The following is a 13,329-nucleotide window of genomic DNA, read 5'->3' as shown; positions in this document are numbered from 1 at the left end:
TACTATGAAAAAGAGACATTTATTGAAGAAGATACAAAATACAAGAAATATTGTACATAAAACAATGATGCCTCAGTCCCTTTCAAAGTAGACACCTTGGGACCTCACACATTTCTCCCAACCAGCATCAGCTGCCCCATTGTATTTTCCAGAATCTCATCAACAGTCTGAAGTCTTTTTCCTTTCAAAGGTGATTTTAGTTTTGGGAAAAGCCAGAAGTTGCAGGGCACCAAATCTGGGCTGTAGTACAGCTGAATCACCTGGGTGATTTGATGTTTCACCGAAACAAAAACTGCACGAGACATGATGCATGAGCAGGCACCTTGTCATGATGATCTGCCAGGCACCAGTTGCCCATAGCAGCAGCCTTCTGAATCATCTGAATGGTTTCTGTGGAGGAGTGTTCAAGCTTAACACAAAGTTTGATGGAGATTTGTTGGTCTGCCTGCTCAGTCATTTTGAATGTCACAGCCATACAGTACACATGCTCGCTCAACAGCTTCTACTGCCCCCACTGACTAGTACAGTGAAGTCATCATTGTTCATACATGCAAATTCCAGTCCATTCTCTTTGGCTGCCAGGCTACATAGATACTGCACAAATTGTTCTTGTTATATTATAGTGGCTGGACTCTTTCCAGACAGGCTATATTGCGCGTGTGTGTGTGTGTGTGTGTGTGTATTCTACAAAGTAATTGTAACATTGATTAAAGTTCAGATTTTCACATAGTTATCTTCAGAAAGCATTCATTATTGGGTTCTTTGCATTCTTTTACAACTGACATGGCTACAGTCAAAAGGAATATGCCATAAAAACATCAATAAATGCTGAGGTAAATCAATTTGCACAGGAAAAAGGGGAGGAAGCTGTTTCCATGGCTGCTGATAGAAGCAAGGAGAGAAATGTGAAGAATGGAAACTAGTTGGCAGAAACAAACAAAATGAACTGGTCTATAAATACTTCATAATTTTAGCTCCATAAAGCCTCATTGTTTGGTGGTTATCTTTAATATGAGTAATCATAGGTTGCTTTTTTGTTTGTTTCTGACTTTTTATGCTTATCTCTGTGCTACACATGTCTGAAATAGAACCCACTAATTTCTTTTTCATTTACCTCATTCTGGTTTAGAGAAAAATATATGTAGTCATCAAGTAGGAAATTCGAGCCATAATGACCCAATTTAAACATATAAAGTACATTTTTAGAATCAAAGAGTATGGTGTATGAAGATAAAAACCCATAGGTAAAGTCCTCAGTAGTGTTTTCCTTGTGAAGTAAAATAGATAATTTTTGAAATGTCCTCTGTTTTCCTAAGAGATTAGAAAGATCCTTGTAGGTGTTCTGTTCCTCTTTGCATGCAGGGAGCATGTATGCTGCTCATCATGGCTGAGATGTGACCAGTGTCAAAGGGGAACACACCTCTTGCCTCTGTGCTATCCTTCCTCTCTTCCTTTCTTAAAAGATCCTCAGTTCCCTTAGGAGAATCATCCCCTTCATCCTCAGTCCCAGTGGCCTGGGTAGGATGACCCCCATATGTATCTCCTTGTCACAGCCCCAAATCACAAGCCTGTCCAACAACACAGTCTATCCCTGTGGCCATAGGGACTGGTTCAGAGATGAACACCTACCCCACAATGGTTTACTAAGATTAGTCCTGGGGTATCTGCTGGAATTATGGAGGAGGTGAAAGGAAGCTCCCTTTCATGAATGAGAAGTAGAATGTGAACCTGGAGCTCCTGAAGCCACCTCACTCAGAGGGCCTGGTAGAAGGAGGCCAGCCAACCCAAAATGCAATTGAGACCACCCTGCACTTAATGCCAGCCTCTCAGTTTCTAGAGGACAAGAATTCTTTCTTTGTTTAAGTCAATTTCAATTAGATTTCACCACTTGGCAACTGAAAGATTCCTGAGGACTTTGGCTCAGATTTCTGCTTGTGGAATGGAGTAGAAGTTTGTGTGGGAATGTTTGCGTAGAATCTATGCATAGCTGCTAAAACTACAAAACACGGTTAGAAAATGCTTAACCAACAAAACAATCAGGATATCACTTGGGAAGGGACAGTCAGGGTTTCGAAACTACTGGATGTTTAGAAGCTGCATTGGCCACACAGGCACTTATTTTATTATTTTTTAAGTTTACACATATGTATTTTTAAAGATATTATTTATTTATTTTTAGAGAGAGAGGAAGGAAAAGAGAGAGAGAGGGAGAGAAATATCAGTGTGTGGTTGCCTCTCATGAGCCTCCTGCTGGGCATCTGGCCTGCAACCCAGACATGTACCCTGACTAGGAATTGAACCAGCGACCCTTTGGTTTGCAGCCTATGCTCAATTCACTGAGCTACACCAGCTAGGCCCATTGTGAAATATTCTATCACACACTTGATGCCTATTGCTATTACTCATATTACATTTTTCTTATTTTAAGAATACTTCATTCGGTATAAAGGTATTCAGTGTTTTTGTTATCCTCACCTCCTCACAAAGCATTATCATTACAGACTTCAAAAAGTAATTGTTTTTTTTTAATATTTTTGTACTGTTGTTCAAGTACAGTGGTCTCCATCTTCTCCCCACCATTACCCCCACCACAGCCATCCCCACTCCCCACCCTTGATCCTACCCCTCTTTGTTTTTGCCCATGTGTCCTTTATACACATTCCTGAAAATCCTTCCCTTTTTTCCCCCAATATACCCCTCCCAACCTCCGCTCTGGTTACTGTCAGTTTGTTCTTTATTTCAATGTCCCTAGTTATATTTTGCTTGCTTGTTTGTTTTATTGATTAGGTTCCACTTATAGGTAAAATCATATGGTATTTGTCTCTCACCACCTGGCTTATTTCACTTAGCATAATGATCTCCAGATCCATCCATGCTGTCACAAAGGGTAGGAGCTCCTTCTTTCTGCTACATAGAATTCCATCGTGTAAATGTACCATAGTTTTTTGATTTATTCATTTAATGATGGGCACTTAGGTTTTTTAAAAGATTGTATTTCAATATTTCTGTCTAAACACACAAAAATCTGAACATTACACATTACCATAGAAAGCTTTACAAAATGCCTATTTTAATCAAGTTGGATTATTCATAAACATTCTATTATTTTAAGGGTGAAAAGTGGGAGATGATTTTAATATCCAACAAATGGGGCTTGGTTATTTTAAATCATAATAATTTTATATGACAGAATGCTATGCATTAAGTACCATTAATGGCTAGCTATAAACAGTGTAGATCTATATTTGTTGACATAGAGATAAGTTATATGATATTCCTAAGGGGAAAAAGAAGCAGATTATTAAAACTATATGTATAGTATAACTCAAACTTTATAATAACAAAGCCAAATATATTATGTAGACATGCACATAAGAAAAAATAAAATTCAACACAGTAGAATATTAGACATATTTAGAGTATTTCTGGGTAATGAAATAAAAAAAGAAATTGATGGTACTTTTTATTCTTTATTCTTTACTGTATTTTTCAAAGTGTCACATACAGTATGTGTAGCTTTTATAACCTGAATAAAATTATAAACATCATATGAATGATGATTTTTTTAAAAAAAAATCTGCTAAAGGCATTGAAGAGAAAACATTAAGAAAAAGCAATACTTTGGGATCTTGGGAGCTTGTATCATTCTTTGCCAAACTTGCCTATGTTCTTAGTTGTAATAAATTTTTGATAGTGGAGAAAAGAAAGGAAAAGAAAAGAAACTGTTGCTGTGAAAATAACCATTTGGTAGCCACCTGCAGTGTAGACAGCACTTTTCAACTAGTACCTACAGTCACACAGAGCACTCTAAAGTACTAGAGTCTCTGGTGCTCTTTTTTCATAGCATTCCCTGTCCTACCTTTATATTAAAGAATTGGGGGTGGGGGTGGGGGAAGAAAAGAAAATCAGGCAAAATTTTATCCGATAAGATTATCAAACTTGGGTAATCCACTGGGGGGAAAAAAACATTTGAAATCTATTGGTTTACACAAACTGAATGTATGAGATATCAACTTATACATTAGACTGGCAATTATTTAATTTTAAAATAACTGAATACTGAAATCATTTGGATAGGATTTGAGGGATTTTATCAACTTTAAGGAAGACCATGAGCTCCTTAGTCAAGATAGGATTCTGGAGCCCCATCCACTATGTAAGGAAAACACTTGTGCTCTAAGCACCCCAGTAAACTCATGTCCTGACCCTCCTCCCTTTCCTTACTTCTCCATCTCTAGCTATTGTGATGGAGATCTATTATTAAACAGACAACCATAAGAGAAAATGGAGGAGAGAATGCTATAAAAAGATTTTAAAAAATCACAATTACTATGGATTGCATCATTGGCTAGGGCTTAGAAATATTTGCATTACAGTGAATTACATTTATCAGCTTGAAAATATTTTAGAAGTAAACAAACCAATTGTTAGCAATTTACCAATTAGTCTCAAAAGTGAGAGTTTATCCCACCAAAAGTAATTTGGTACCCCTTCCCCTCAAGCCTATGCTATCCTTTTTGTTACTCCATGGCCCAAAGTTTGATAATACTCCTATATACATTTAACAAACCCAAATTCTGCCAAACTACATGAAGGGCAAATGACACCAGTGGATAGCAACCCATAGTACTTTAACATCAAAAGCACAAGTTGGTGGCCATCTCTCACCACAATAGCAGCAGAACCAGCAATTGCAATGACTCAACCTGTAGGGCAGGATCTCCATGAACTACTCTCCTGTTTTTGGAAATGTATTTATAACTGTTTTGTAAATAGTAACCATACCTCAAAGAGGTACACATATAGGGGGTAAAAAAACCTTAACCTAGGCGGCAAAGAGACCCATGACTTTCTCCCAGCTCTGTCTCCTACTACCTATTGAAATAAAATCTTTTGAATTCTCAATTTCCTCATCTGTAAAGCAAGTTTGATAAATTAGAATGTCTCAGTGTTCCCTGTATTAATTAATGAGCTCATCCAAGTCTGCCTACTACATATTCAAAATACAATCTAAATTTAGTGGAATTTTTGTTCAGGCTTGCATGCAGTCTAGATAAGGGATTCTGATTAGCCTAAAATTTTATCCCTGACACATGCAAAAAGAGCTCTGTGACCAAATATTTTAGAAAATCTCAGTTGCACCAAGTTGGCTGGTTTCTTCTTGCAGCACTTCTCAGGGCCTTTACTGTGTTATACAAATTATGATTCCTTAAATGGTCTTCAAAATTATTTGGTCATAAATTCAATATTTTCTAAGGAGAAACACTCTTTAGCAGATGTTGTGCTGGAGTCATCAACCTCCTGCTGACCCTTCTGCCTAAATGGGCAAGCGGGGTGCCTTTGAGAGGCTACTTATCAGTCAGTTTTCTCTTAGAACTCTGACAAACTAACCTGCAGAACAGTAATGTTCATTGCCTGTTTCCTTTACAAAAAATATAATAGCTCCTCTGAACCTGTTATTCAGAGAATCTCTCTAGAAAAAAAAATGTCTTCCTAAACAAAAAGGCACATGGGTAGAATTGTACATATTTGCCATTTTAAGTCTTGATCTCTGCATTAGTAAGATGGAGATAGGTAGATATATGAGAGAGAAAGAGAGAGAGGAGTTTTAAGATGAGTTTGAGGAAAATCTGCATCACAGTCATTGTTTTTTGCTTCTGGTTATTGACTACCTAAATTTCTTATAGCAATATTTAAGTAAAGCATATAAATAAGAAAGAAGCTGTACACTTAAGTATTTGGCATCAGACTGACCCAGGGTGAAACCCAGCTCTGCTACATAGAAGTTATTATGATCCATAGTTACATAATTCATATTGTGTAACATAGTTAATCTCTCAAAATATCATTTTTCTCATCTGTAAAATGAGGATTGTGATAGTCATTACCCTCTAGGGTAACTGGGGGTATTATACAAGAAATATTGAATTCCAGCCAAGATGGAGGCATAGGTAGAAACCCTTCACTTCCTTGCACAACCAAAAAGAGGATAATGACCAATCTAAAATCAATAAACAACCAAAAGTGCCAAAAAATCAAACAGCATGGAATTCCAACAACCAAGGAACTAAAGAAAAAATCAACCAGAACAACCAGATCGGTAAGGCTGCAGACTGTGTAAGTCGACTCAGAAAAACCCTGGGGTGGTGGCAGACCAGGCAGGCAGGGCCTGGTGCTGCGAGGCAGCAGGCTGCATAGGCAGGGTTGACTGAAGGCAAAACTGAGACTCAGAGGTGGCTGTGGACTATGACAGTTGCTACAGTGAGAGAAACTCCCAGTCTCACAGGAGTCCCTTGGAAAGTGCGCTAGAGATGAGCAGGCAGGCTGTACTGTTCTCTCTGATCCCTCCCCCAAGAGGCAGTGCCACAGTGCAGCAAAGAGGATTGCCCTGCCCAGGTGAATACCTAAGGCCCTGCCCCCTTACAACTTATCATCTGTGCCAAGACAAAGAAATATGGCCAAAATGAAAGAACAGAGCAAAACCTCAGAAAGAGAACTAAGGGAGGAGGAGATTGCTAACCTATCTGATGAAGAATTTAAAGCCCTGGTAATCAAAATGCTCACAGATCTAATTGAGCTTGGTCAAAAAATGAAAAAAAAATGAATGAAGGATACGCAAAGTGAAATAAAGCAAAATATCAGGGAACTAACAGGGACAGGAAGGAAACCAGGACTCAAATAAACAATTTGGAACAAAAGGAAAAAAATAAACATCCATCCAGAACAAAATGAAGAAACAAGATTTCAAAAAAGTGAAGAGAATCTTACAAATCGCTGGGACAACCAGAAACATTCCAATATCCAAATTATAGGGGTGCCAGAAGGAGTAGAACAACAGCAAGAAATTGAAAACTTCTTTGAACAAATAATGAAGGAAAACTTCCCCAATCTGGCAAAGGAAATAGACTTCCATGAAGTCCAGGAAGCCCAGAGAGTCCCAAAGAAGTTGGACCCAAAGAGAAACACACCAAGGCACATCATCTTTAAGTTACCCAAGATTAAATATAAGGAGAGAACCCTAAAAGAAGTCAGAGAAAGGGAGACAGTTACCTACAAAGGAGTTCCCATAAGGCTATCTGCTGATTTCCCAAAAGAAATCTTGCAGACAGGAAGGGGCTGGAAAGAAGTGTTCCAAGTCATGAAAGGCAAGAACCTACATCCAAGATTACTCTATTCAACAAAGCTTTCATTTAGAATGGAAGGGCAGATAAATTGCTTCCCAGATAAGGTCAAGTTAAAGAAGTTTGTCATCACCAAGCCCTTATTACATGAAATGTTAAAGGGACTTATATAAGAAAAATATAAAAAATACGAACAGTAAAATGACAACAAATTCACAGATATCAACAATGAACCTAAAAGAAAAGAAAAACAATGAAAACAACAACTAAGCAAACAACCAGAACAGAATCAGAGAAATGGACATCACATGGAGGGATTCAGTGGGGAGGGGGAAGGGAGGAATAGGGGGATAAAGATACAGGGAAAAAGAAGCACAATTAGTAGGCATAAAACAGGCAGGGAGAGATAAAAATGGTATAGGAAACAGGACTCAAAGCACTTATATGTACAACCTGTGGCCATGAAATAAGGGAGGAGGGAATGCTGGAGGGTTGAGGGTGCAGGTTGGAGGGGGGACAAAGGGGGAAAATTAGAAAAACTGTAATAGTGTAATCAATAAAAATACTTAGAAAGGATTCAGTGTCTCTAAGAGATACCAGAGTTGTAAACATATACTAATAATCACTCTATAGCTATAAATAAGTTTGAACACTCTACTGGATATGTTATAATTTAATAAATAACTATGAACCTCTCAAAAAAGAAAGAAAAGAAAAACAAAAACTAAGCCAACAACTAGAAAAGGAACAGAATCAGAAGAATGGACATCACATGAAGGGATTTCAGTGGGGTGGGGGGGAGGGAGGAATGGGGGGGGAGGTACAGGGAAGAAGAAGCATAAGTAGCAGGCATAAAATAAACAAGGAGAGATAAAAAAAATTGTATAGGAAAGAGAGACTCAAAGAACTTATATGCACAACCCATGGACATGAACTAAGGGGGCTGGAATGCTGGAAGGTTGTGGGGGCAGGGTGGAGGGGGGATAAAGGAAGAAAATTGGAAAAACTGCATAATCAACAAAAATACTTAAAAAGAATATTTAAAAATGAAACATTGAGATTTATTCAGCACTTGCCATGTACAAGGCACACAGAGAACCAGCCTTTCCATTTAGAAATTGAGGCTCTGTTAAGTGATTTGTGCCTATAAATTCTATACCCATATGCCTTTTATTATTTCAAGTCCTTTCCCTTTGTAGAAAAACAAATATGATCCAAATTTAGGAGCTAAAAACAAATTGCTGAATGAAATTTACTTGTAGGGGATAGCTAATAAATGTCCTAAAGGAATAAAACAACATACCCCTAGTTTTTAGTTTAAGAAAATTCTTTACTTTATTAGACTTTCTCTCTAGAAAGTTACCAAATATGCTACAGATTTGCATAAAATTTTTTCTTTTTGTGAAGTACACAATATACTAAGCCTTAGCTGTAAGGCCCATTTGCAATGCGAAAAATAAATATAAATACATTCAGCATTACAATCAATAAAACCTAAATCTTTTAGAACCCAGTGTTCATCCCAACCCCTCATATTATTTCAAATGCATGTTATACTCTTTTAAGAAAATTCTTTTTCCTGGATTAATGTTTCAACTATTAAAAATAGGTAAACTTTATTGTGCATTATCACTTGAATAGACCAAATAATTTTAGTGCTTTTATAGATAATTGGCTTTCAAATTGAAGCATGATGATTTATTTTTAAAAAGAAAAAGAAATCATCAGCATTGAAATAGATTAAAATAGATGTCTTATTTAGAGTTACAAAAGCAATTTCATTTTTTCTATGTCACATTTAAAGCATGATTATTTTAAAAATGTATTTCAAACTGATATTATGGGTTTGGTAAGAAGAAAAGCCACTATGTAATAGTACAGTGATAAAAATGAAAGGTAAAAAAAAATCAGAGTATCTATTTTACTTTTTTTGAACTCATCTAAATGAAAATCATTTCCACAGACAAATGGGACCCAGGTATAAGATTACCAGGCCCAGATATTATGCAATAATAGTTAGAAGTCCTATGAAGATACACACATAAAAAAGTAATCCTCAAGCAAGCTGGAATCACTTTTAAAACTAGACAAGAACAATACAACATTAATACAAGACAAGACAAGAACAATACAATACTAATACAAGAAAAATAAAAGTTCTCTTCATTTATATAGTTTATAGAGAAAATGTTTTAGGCTTCCAGCAAAGATGACAGATCAAACATGCAGGTATTGCCCTTCTTCCTCAAATTCCACTGACATATATTTGTTGAGCCATTACTATGTAACAGGCAATTGAAAAGAAAGCAGGTATAACAAAATGAACATGCTAGGGGTCCATCAGGTAGCAGGTGAGTTACACTGGTAAACAAGAGAGGACATCAAAAGTACATCCCATAATATATTTGGTGGTAACAAATTTGACCTGAAGAGCAGTAGAGAAACTCTAGACTCCTCTTCTTTATCAGAAGTCCTATAATTATATAATTGTATGATTAATTGATTCATGCCCACTTCCAGGGGACTGGCTTCATGTCTGTTTGCTCACCATTGTACCCCCCTCCAGTACCTCCTACAACATTTGGTCATAGGAAGTACTTAGTTAAATGAATGAATGAATGAATGAATGATGGTTTACTACTCACCTAAGAAATATATATCAGTTTAAATATTTACTGTATTTCAGAGTCTTTGGATAATTTTAATATAAGGAATACTAAAATAAAAAAAACACAAAGGAAATACTACATTATTATTTATAATAATTACTAATATCATAAAAAGTTCATTATGCTCATTAAGGAGTCTAATCCATAACTGATCACTTTCCTATAAAATGTGGCACTGTTCACATTTCTTGTTCTCAGAAATCAGAGTGTACTGCAGACTTGCAAAGTCCATCCCCTTAAAGATAGATTAGCCATGTGCTTCTTTGGCCACTACAGTGTGAACAGGAGTGATGTGCATCAGTTCCAGGCAGAGGCCTTTGAAGGCTGGTGTGCAACCCTCCAGCTCCACCCTGTGTTATTGTCCTGTGGCTGCCATAAAAAATTAGCACAATGTAATTTTGTGGTTTAAAACAACAGACATGCATTCTCCCATGGTTCTAGAGGGTAGAAGTTTGAGGTCAAGGTGTCAACAAGGCTATGTTTCCATTGAAGGCTCTAGAGGAGGATCTACCTTGCCTCTTCCAACTCTGGTAGTTGCTGGCAGTCCTTGGCATTCCTTGGCATGTAGACACATTACTCCAATCTCTGCCTCCATCTGCACATGGTGCTCTCCTGTGTGTGTATCTCCTTTGTGTCTCTGTGTCCAAATCTCCCTCTTCTTTCTTTTATAACTATGCCAGTCATTATAGTTAGGGCCCATCCTGATCTGGTACGCATCATCTAAAACTGATTATATCTTCAAAGATGCTTCTACCAAATAAGGTCACATTTACATGTACTTGGGGTTGGGACTTAAAAATAACTTTCGGGGGGATACAATTTAATCCACTACACCACCCTATGCAGGCAACCACAAAGCACATGTTGAGATGGATCCTTCACCAACCTGGGTCCCAGTGTGTCTCATTGCAGTGGCAATAAGACAGGTTTGTGTCTCCCAATTCATGTTATTTCAGTCCCATGTCCATTGAGTAGAATGACAGGCTAAATCACCTGCACCAGATAAAGAATCTATCCCTCTAGCTTTTTGATGACTACATTTAATCAATTCACATAAATTAAATGTGTCTACGTGGTATGTCATTTGCTTGTGACCTGTCTCTTGACTGTCCTCTAAAGGATATCTTCCTGCTGATCATCGTTTACTGAGAGTGCCTGCTAATATGCCTATCATTGTGCTATGTGCCAAGAGGGATGTGTGGGAAGCTAAACACAGAGACTCTAAGGAGTATATCATCAGATTAGGTGGGGAAGACAAAAATAACTATATCAGTATTGGCTGAACTTGTAGAGGACACCAAATAATTAGACTGGATAAGAGGTCACCCTATTAGGTCTCCCAGTCTGTCCTAGGCACTATGCTGACTATTTTACAGGTATTGCACTCTTTAAAGTCTATGGAAGTTGTAACCCATGAGGTTGGATTTTATGTTCATGTTATAGGTGAGAAAACAGAGGCTTAACAAGGTTAAGTAACTCGTCCAATGGCCACTCAGAATTCCAATTCAGGTCAGTCAGATTCACAAATGTGGGATCCTATGGACTTTTCTTGTCCTGCCCCTTCCATTCAGCTGAACCCTGATGGTCTGCTAGAAAATAGGTGTCTGCTCTGAACTAAATAAACAAAGATGGGTTCTCCTCACATAGTCATTCTGGGCTGAATTGATCATGTGGCCATATGAACAGGCTGCAGTAAGGAATAGAACAGGACAGGAAAGTTACTCTTTAATTTTGTTGTCAATGTTGGTAGGCTGATCTTCAGACATCACTTATTTTTGTGAACTAATCCAAATTCAACCCTTCATGTTTCCTTTATAAAATGGAGCTAACTTTTAGACTTCATTTTCTAACTTGGCCATGGATGCAAAGATTTGTCATATCAGGTGCCTTCATTTCTCCTCTAGAGCATTAAAACAATTAAAAGAAACAACATGATCAAAAAGAAACATGAAACCAAACCAACCCTGTTTTTAAGTGTTTCCGACCTTGTTTCAAAACAGCCTTCAGAGGATTATTTTACAAACTGCCATGTATGAAGCCATCCACTTATGAAATCTGATTTTCCTATGTAGACATATCCTGTTTTCTATGCTTAGAGAAGCAAGGAATACCCAGGCTGGCATTCCATAGTGGCAAATATGAAATAGACCAATTTTTTAAAAAGTTGTAGGAATGTTAAAATCCATATTGACTGGTTTCCACATTTACCCAGCAGCATTCCCATGCTAGCGTTGGCATGGAGATTGGAAAAGAAAATTTTCCACCAATCTGTCACTTGCTACTGTTTCCACTTATTTTACTGACTCCAATTCTAACCATTTTTTAAACTTAAGTTTGATTCTTTTGTTTCAGATTCTTGTGTTTCATTCAGAAGGAGCACATTCTGAAACATAAAAACAGGGGTGAAAAGGTTTTAAAAATCAGTCAAAGATTTAGTTTTCCAAATAGTCAGCCATTTAACATTCAGATAATTGCCTGCTTCCCCCTCCACACACACCACCACCACCCCCCCCCCCCCCGCCACCCACCCACCCACACACATTTAGTCTAAATGCTTTGGCATAAGAGAGCCCCGCAGTCTGAAAGTAACTGCCCTGACTCTCCTCACTGTATTTATTAAAGAAGCTGAAAGACACATCTGCTTTTCAATAGTTTGTGGTCCTTAAGGGACCAGGGAAAGCCTGTGGTTCTGAAGATTTAGAAAGAAAATTGGATTTCCCAAAATTTCGGCGCAAGCAAGTTTGGTGTGGTCACACGTTCTTAAAGTCATATTCCTTAAGGGAAAACAGACTGGGATTCTTAGCTGGGCTTGGGTCGAAGATGGAGGGCAAATTTGTCACTCTTCCTACAATGGGTGGCCTAAAGCCCAGGAGGCCCGAATGAAGGAATGACATACAGCAACGCTGGGTGGCATTTTGTAAGGCTGAAGGATGGTTTTCCTGGGCTGGAAAGTAACAGAAGACAGAGCTGCCTCGCTGGGCTCCAGGGGCTGGCACACCAAGCCAGGAGCACTCATTTCCTTTTGGCAGTATCCAGAACTGCTCTGCCCGACTCTGGAAAGATCTAAAGAGAGAGAAAATGCCCGTGAGAAAAGTCGGAGAGAGAAGGTCTGAACAGATGTGAACATAAAGGGAAAGCATTTGAAATGAAAGAAATACATTGGACTCGCACAGCTGGAAGGACAAACCCCTAATGGCATCAAGGCTGTGGTATTAGGGGTGATTTTGCTCTCCCTTTGTTCTTTCCCCCGTCTTCCAAGTTTCCCGTTTTGTTTTGTTTTGTTTGTTTGTTTGTTTGTTTGTTTGTTTGTTTGATGTTGGCCTTTTCTGTAGTTGGACCACGAGGAAAGACCCGGGTAGTACCTGGCACACAATGTGAGCTCTATGCAGACCTGCTGAAACACATTTAGAGGTTCCTGTCCCCTTACACCCAACTCCATCCCCTAATTTGTCCACAGCGCCTGGCACGTAGCAGGCGCTCCCTAAACATCTGTAGAACAAACGAGCTGCAAGAAGTTGGTGCTGAGCAGTGTCACTTTA

Source organism: Phyllostomus hastatus, unplaced genomic scaffold (genome assembly GCF_019186645.2).
Source record: "Phyllostomus hastatus isolate PE091 unplaced genomic scaffold, TTU_PhHast_1.1 phas_contig_16, whole genome shotgun sequence".
Lineage (NCBI taxonomy): Eukaryota > Metazoa > Chordata > Mammalia > Chiroptera > Phyllostomidae > Phyllostomus > Phyllostomus hastatus.
This window is presented reverse-complemented; position numbering follows the sequence as displayed.